We start from the raw sequence: 6,234 nt of genomic DNA, 5'->3' as shown, positions 1-6,234 counted from the left end.
ACTTCTTGTAAAACTTTTTCACAGTTTCTTTTGTTTCTTCGCTCCCGCTGCAAAGTTACTTTCGAGGTCCCTCTGCAGTTTAGTATGGCTTCGTGCACACAGGACATGGAGGCACACTTACTAGAACGTTTCAGCAAAGCCGATAGCTTTCCTGAGCTAGCTAAAATAAAAAAATTCGATCTATTCGTCTGCCTGGCGATCTCGCATTAAAGAAAAAATACAATATTACTGTTATGCCATGACAGACCCAAAATTGCCATTCTTTCCTTCCGAACGTAAGTTGAGCGAATCCCGAAACCTATAAGCGCGTCCAACCTTCGTTGAAAGTGCGTCCAATCAAACGTCAAACTTCCAAAGACCCAAACCGCAAACGAAGAACGAAGCCATGCGACGATTTTTCACGCATTAATTAAACGTATGTAGGAGGAGGAGTAATCTTTATTTAGGCGAGCCTTAGCTGCTGATGTCTGGGCACCCGCTTGGTGGGGGGTTCCCTCTAGTCCGGGATACCCTGGCCTGCGCTCGCCACCCAGGCCCTCTCCACCAGGATACGTTGGGAGGAGAGGTTGGAGCTGTATGGTCGTGCCACCCACCGCTTGTATGTAGGTTGAGGATAAGGAGTAAGGGAGGGGGTTTGTTGATACCCCATACCACATTGTATAGGGTGCCACGGTGAGGCAGTATTTGCAAGATGCAGGGTAGAGGAGGTATATTGCATTGAGTAAGGTATTGTGGCGGTAAGAGTTTGTATGTAGTCTTTGGAATGTTGTAGTTTAGGTTCTAGATAGGTATAAGTGGGGTCTTGGGTATTGTTCGCGCCCCTGCGAGTAGTGAGTGAGTATGTCGGCCTACTCTTGCAGGCGTTTAGGGTTGAAGATATTTTCAGCTTATAAGTTATGTCCCTCTTGGGAAATGTCCCTTATGTCCCTCTTATGCCCCGGTGTGTTTGGGGACGGGCAGCGGCGTGTGCCGACTCATTTTATTGGGGGGATTCGTGGCCATGTGACAAGACACTCTGAAGTTCTGGAAGTTGTTTAATTTTTGTGAACATCCCCAATGCTGGTGGGGATGCTCGTCCGATCAGGAAATTGCGACATGCAGCTTGGGAGTCTGTCGGTCTCACTGTATATTCTTCACAAGTGGTGACAGCAAAGGCGATAGCAGGTTCTTCGGTTGTTTCTATAGACCTTGTAAGGGTGGTGACAGCGGTTAGCTCTTTTCCGTTGGCGTCGGTCCCACTGGCAACGTGGGCAGATTACTGGGGATGCGGAGACGCGCCTGCATAGCGAGTGAAGGGGAGGTGATCATACTGTGCATGGATGACCCGTGCGCTTGCTTCTCGTCGTGCCACGTTATAGGCCGGATGAATATTACATAAGATGGATTGGCGCCACTCTGAGGTATTGTCAAATGGGCACGGGAATGCGTGCCTTCTCATTTTGGTGTTGGAAGCGCACAGAAAACAGGGACGAAAGTAGAAAAACAGAGACGACACGGAGCTAAACCTTTTATACCTTAGTCCCTGATTGGTGAACGCTTCTAACACCAAGGCGAACTGCTACCAGCTTGCCCAATCATCCGTTCTACGGCGTGTCTTCTCGTCTTGTTGTTGTAGGGTCGAATACCTTATCCGGGGAAGGTTGGCTCATCCCGCGTATTAAATGTAAACCGATTTAAACCATTTAAATTTAAACGATTTAAATGTGTACCTATACGTGGTCCATGAGATAAAGGTACACAATTTTAATCCGTCTTTATTATCGATGCGTGCATTGTTTCATCTAGAACAGTTTTTTATCGCGATTTTCAATCGAGCGTTATGACATAATGAACGGCCTGTTTCATGCAGGCGACGTATGTCCAGATGTCTTATAGCTTTCGTGTCGACCATCCGGTTCATGGGGAAATGCATTAGTTTTTTTGACAGAACTTTATCGGTCCCATTAAGAATCATTTCGCTTTAATAGATAAATTATCTTTCCGCAGATACATTTTTTCGACTGCCAAATAAGACAAAATTGGTGAATATAAAAGACTACTGCAAGATTACAACGCCTCTCCTACAGTGTTCCAAATCGTTCCCACATCTGTTACATGCTTGTCTTGGGGCGTTGGGGAACTATCACCGTTTTTTTTCTTAAAAGAAAAAGCATCCTGGAAAGACACTAGTATCTTATCAAAGAAGAAATGACGATCCGGAGACCGCGGGCACAAGAGCTCCGATTTACGATCACGACCGATTTTTTAAACCAAATAAAGCGCAAATTGAGGTCTAAAAATGAAAGACGCTGATTTGAAATGCTCCCAATTCCTCTGGCTGTGCTTTTTCTGATGGTGCACATGATGGTGGAAAGTGGCAGTTATAATGAGGATGGGATGGATAGTCGAGAGAGGAGGATGTAGTGATTCAGTCCTAGGCTAAGGATATTGCTACCCGCTATGTCATCACATGTGCCCTCCCCACGAGCTGTGCTACAAATGTCACCGATTTCTCGGTGCTAGATGTCATCCTGCTTCGCGGTGCCCCTCGCCAGTTCCTCACAGACCGTGGGCGGTATTTTTTGTCACAAGTTGTGGACGACCTTCTTTGCTCTCGTGACCTTCTTCGCTCTCGTAAAACAAAGCACAAACTGACGACCGCATACCATCCTCAAAGAAATGGTCTTACTGGGTGGCTCAACAAAACGCCCACAGACATGCTGGCAATGTGCGTCTCCAAATACCATCAAGATTGGGACGTTACTACCGTATGTCAGATTTGCGTGTTATTCCTCCGGGCACGACACTGTTGGATATCTTCCATTCTTCCTTCCCTGTGTCCTTTAATTTACTTTACCGTACAACACCACGTTGCCTGCTTCGACTGGGCCGACGACTGCGTATACCCGCGACGTCATTATTAACACTGCCCTGGTTCGCCAGGTTGGCCGCCCACGGCTCTTGTCATCAAAACCTTCCAGCAATTTCGCTGCGACGAGCGAAACCGCCCTGTATACTTTGCTCCGGGCTCCCTCGTTCTTCTGCGGACCCGTTCTCGTCGCATTGGAGTCTGGACTGTCTGAGAAGGTCATGTCCCCCTTCAATGGCCCTTATCGCATCTTCCGCGTCGCGACCCCCGTCACCTACGAAATTGTGCATTTGGTGCCTCCGACATCGTCTGTGCACTAGATAGCTCAGCTTGTTCACGATAGCCGCCTCAAGCAGTACCACAAAAGCGATCCACATACCATTGCTCCTCCCTCATAAAAGCCACCGGTACAGCGCTTCTTCGGCCGGGAAATTTTGTCACAAACCTTGGCCATCTGCGCTAGAAACTGACGCTAATCATACATCTGCCTATCCAGCTACGTCGAATATCACCCTATATGCGTAAATTCTTCTGTTAAAGGACGCTGATGGATTACTGGCAAAAAGAAAAGGTAGACGAAATCGGAGTTTAGGTCGGACAGGCTGTGCGCCATCAACCTGCCATCGCGCCGGGGACTACGGTGTTTCTTTTCTAAATACACCTTGTGACATCCTGTCTGCATTGTGACGTGGCACTACTAAAGGGACTTGCAGCAGTGCCGATAAGCGCTTTCACTTTTTCCTTGCCGTCTGGAAGCACGGCAAAAGCTAGAGTGATCGCCACCCCGGAGCGGCACTGCGTTATTTGCTTGTCGTAGCAAATGCGCCTTCGGTTTCTGCTCTGCTTTCGTGGCACTAAATAAAATTCCACCAAAGGCACTTTTATGGGCATACAGAACGTGTTAACCACGCCAACTGAAACAAAACCGGCATATAGCCGCTACACTGCTGTAATAGCGTCATTCGAGTGTTCAATTACGTCAAGACCGGGAAAGAGAGAAAATATTTCTCAGCAAGTTTTTATGTATCTAATGGGCGTCGAGCTGGAATTTTTGGCGAAGGTACTTTGTAACCCCTTATTTTAAGTACTGAGTCTGTTTGTTGAGTACGTTATGAACGCATGCAGGATATAAAAAAAAGTTTAAACAAATGCAGGACCCTTTAAGGGGAGTGAGAAAGGGAGGGACAGGAATGACAGAGAGGGCACAAAGAATGCCAGGTGAAAGAGGAGGGTAGAGGCGTAGAGAGGGACGTGTGGTATGCTGGAATTACATGTGCAGATAGGGTAAAGGAAGTGAATGAAAGGGTGAATAGAAGAATAAGGAAGAAAGCGGTATGGGGAACATGATGACGGATATAATTGGGAGAGATTAGAAAATGAAATATGAAGTCATTAAGGCTGGATTTTATAACCGTGCAGTGCGCTACCAGAACAGTGCGTTAAAATAAACCATGAAGCTGGTTCCGTAATACTTTCAGTTTAGCGCTAAGAAATATAGATTTAGGGTCACAAGTTGATGATGCATGCCGTAAGGTGATTTTTGCCAGTGTTTTCCGAAGGAAGTGTTTTAAGTTGGTAAGTGCTGAAGAAAAGTTGCTTCGGAAAACACTCAGCGTATCATAAGTATTTGTTCTTCAGTTGTGTAATGATGTTTGCTACAAAAATTTACTACAAATATGAACGCCGAGGTATTTATAGCATGTCTTCGGCGCATGAGGGACTTTGCAAAGTAAATTCTTACTAATTACATTTTTCGTTGGTAATAGAGGGAGAGAGAGAGAAACAGAAAGAAAAAAGAGAAAGGGAGAGAAAGAGAGAAAGCTTTATTGAATACGGAAGAGGTTAGCCCCAGAAACGGCAGGGCTTGCTACCTGAGGTGGGGCAAATAGTGAGGCAAAAAAAGGAGAAAAAAGACATAGAAACAAGAAATAAGAAAGAAAATAAAATTAGTGACATACGTAGTGTAGAAAAAGTTTGCAATATCAAGAAAACGGGTACGATTCCCGACCGCTGCGGCCGATTTTGTGATGCAGGCGAAAAGCAAAAAAATTCCGCCATCTCCACGCAGAGAATGATGGTGAGATGGGCGAAGCTCCAATGCTTATCGGTGAAAGCGCGAAACATTCGCCCGCACATTACTTGAAGACTCGACACGTTGTTGTAGGGGTGTTTTTATGTACACTTATGTACATAGTGTTTATTATTTACATATCGATGAAATTATATACACTTACATACACACAAGATGTAATCATTTACATATAAATTAAATTATATACAAGTATTTTATTACTCATTACAAAGTTGTGGGAAGCGCTTTCCTTTGAAGAATATAATTTTGTTGTCGGTGAAGTACGTGGCGAGAAACCGTGAAACATTCGCCCACACATCATAAAAATACTCGACACGTCAAGCTTTCCACCACTTCGTTGACAAGCCCGTCGACGACGTCGATGTTTGTGGTGGTTATGTAGGGGTTGTTTTGGACGATGAGAATCTCCATGGATAAGTTGGCGAATTCGGTGTGTGACATTTTAGCCACCTTGGCCGTCGCCTTCTGCACAGCGTTTTGTGTCGTGTACCCCCGGTACGTGTCTTGAGCTCGCAGGCGACGAACGACAACCTCTTCTTCTTCCTCTTCTCCTTGTTGGGTAGCAACGAACGCGTTGAACGTTTTGACCTCTTCGGCCAATCTTTGGTTGGCCAATTCCTAGGGGGATCCTGCCACAATCATCATTAATGTGCCGTGCCGTATACAGCAGCAACGAGAGACGGGACAGGGCCCGATAAAGAGAAGCTTCGCCCCTAAAATACCCCTGTGCACGTGATTTCGGCGCGCGTTAAGGATCCCGAGATGGCCAAAATAATCCGGAGCCGTCCCCTACAGCGCGCCTCATCGCCTGCGTTGCGTGGGCTTGTTAAAACCTACAATCGATCAGTCAATCAAATATCAGGAAAAAAGTACTGAGGATAAAAATGTCGATGACAGCAATAGTGACTACATCGAATTTGCGAAACTGTCACTGTACGACCCCACCATGCGCACGCACCCAAAATTCCGAGCCGCTGAAGGGGATGTTTCATTGTCGCTTCGAACTAAAAGTTGATATCTGAGCGTTCGCTGTATTGCAAAAAAAAAAAAACATACTTTGTTTTTGCAGGCTGGAAGTACTGGAACATAATACGTTGGTTCGTGTTTGAACTAGTACTTTGGTGTCTTTTAAAGGCGACAGTCTTTCTGGCGCTACCTGAATTCGAGATGTTTGGTCTACCCTTCCGCCCGCCTGCCCGCCCGCCCACATGTCTGTCTGCCCGCCCGCCCGCCCGCATGTTTGTCTGTCTGGCCAGACTGAAGTTAAATAATATTTGACTGTAAACTATCTATA

Source organism: Haemaphysalis longicornis, unplaced genomic scaffold, assembly GCF_048455015.1.
Source record: "Haemaphysalis longicornis isolate Haplotype H1 unplaced genomic scaffold, Haemaphysalis longicornis Haplotype H1 scaffold_2, whole genome shotgun sequence".
Lineage (NCBI taxonomy): Eukaryota > Metazoa > Arthropoda > Arachnida > Ixodida > Ixodidae > Haemaphysalis > Haemaphysalis longicornis.
The sequence above is the reverse complement of the archived record's forward strand: the minus strand, read 5'-3'. Positions refer to the sequence as shown.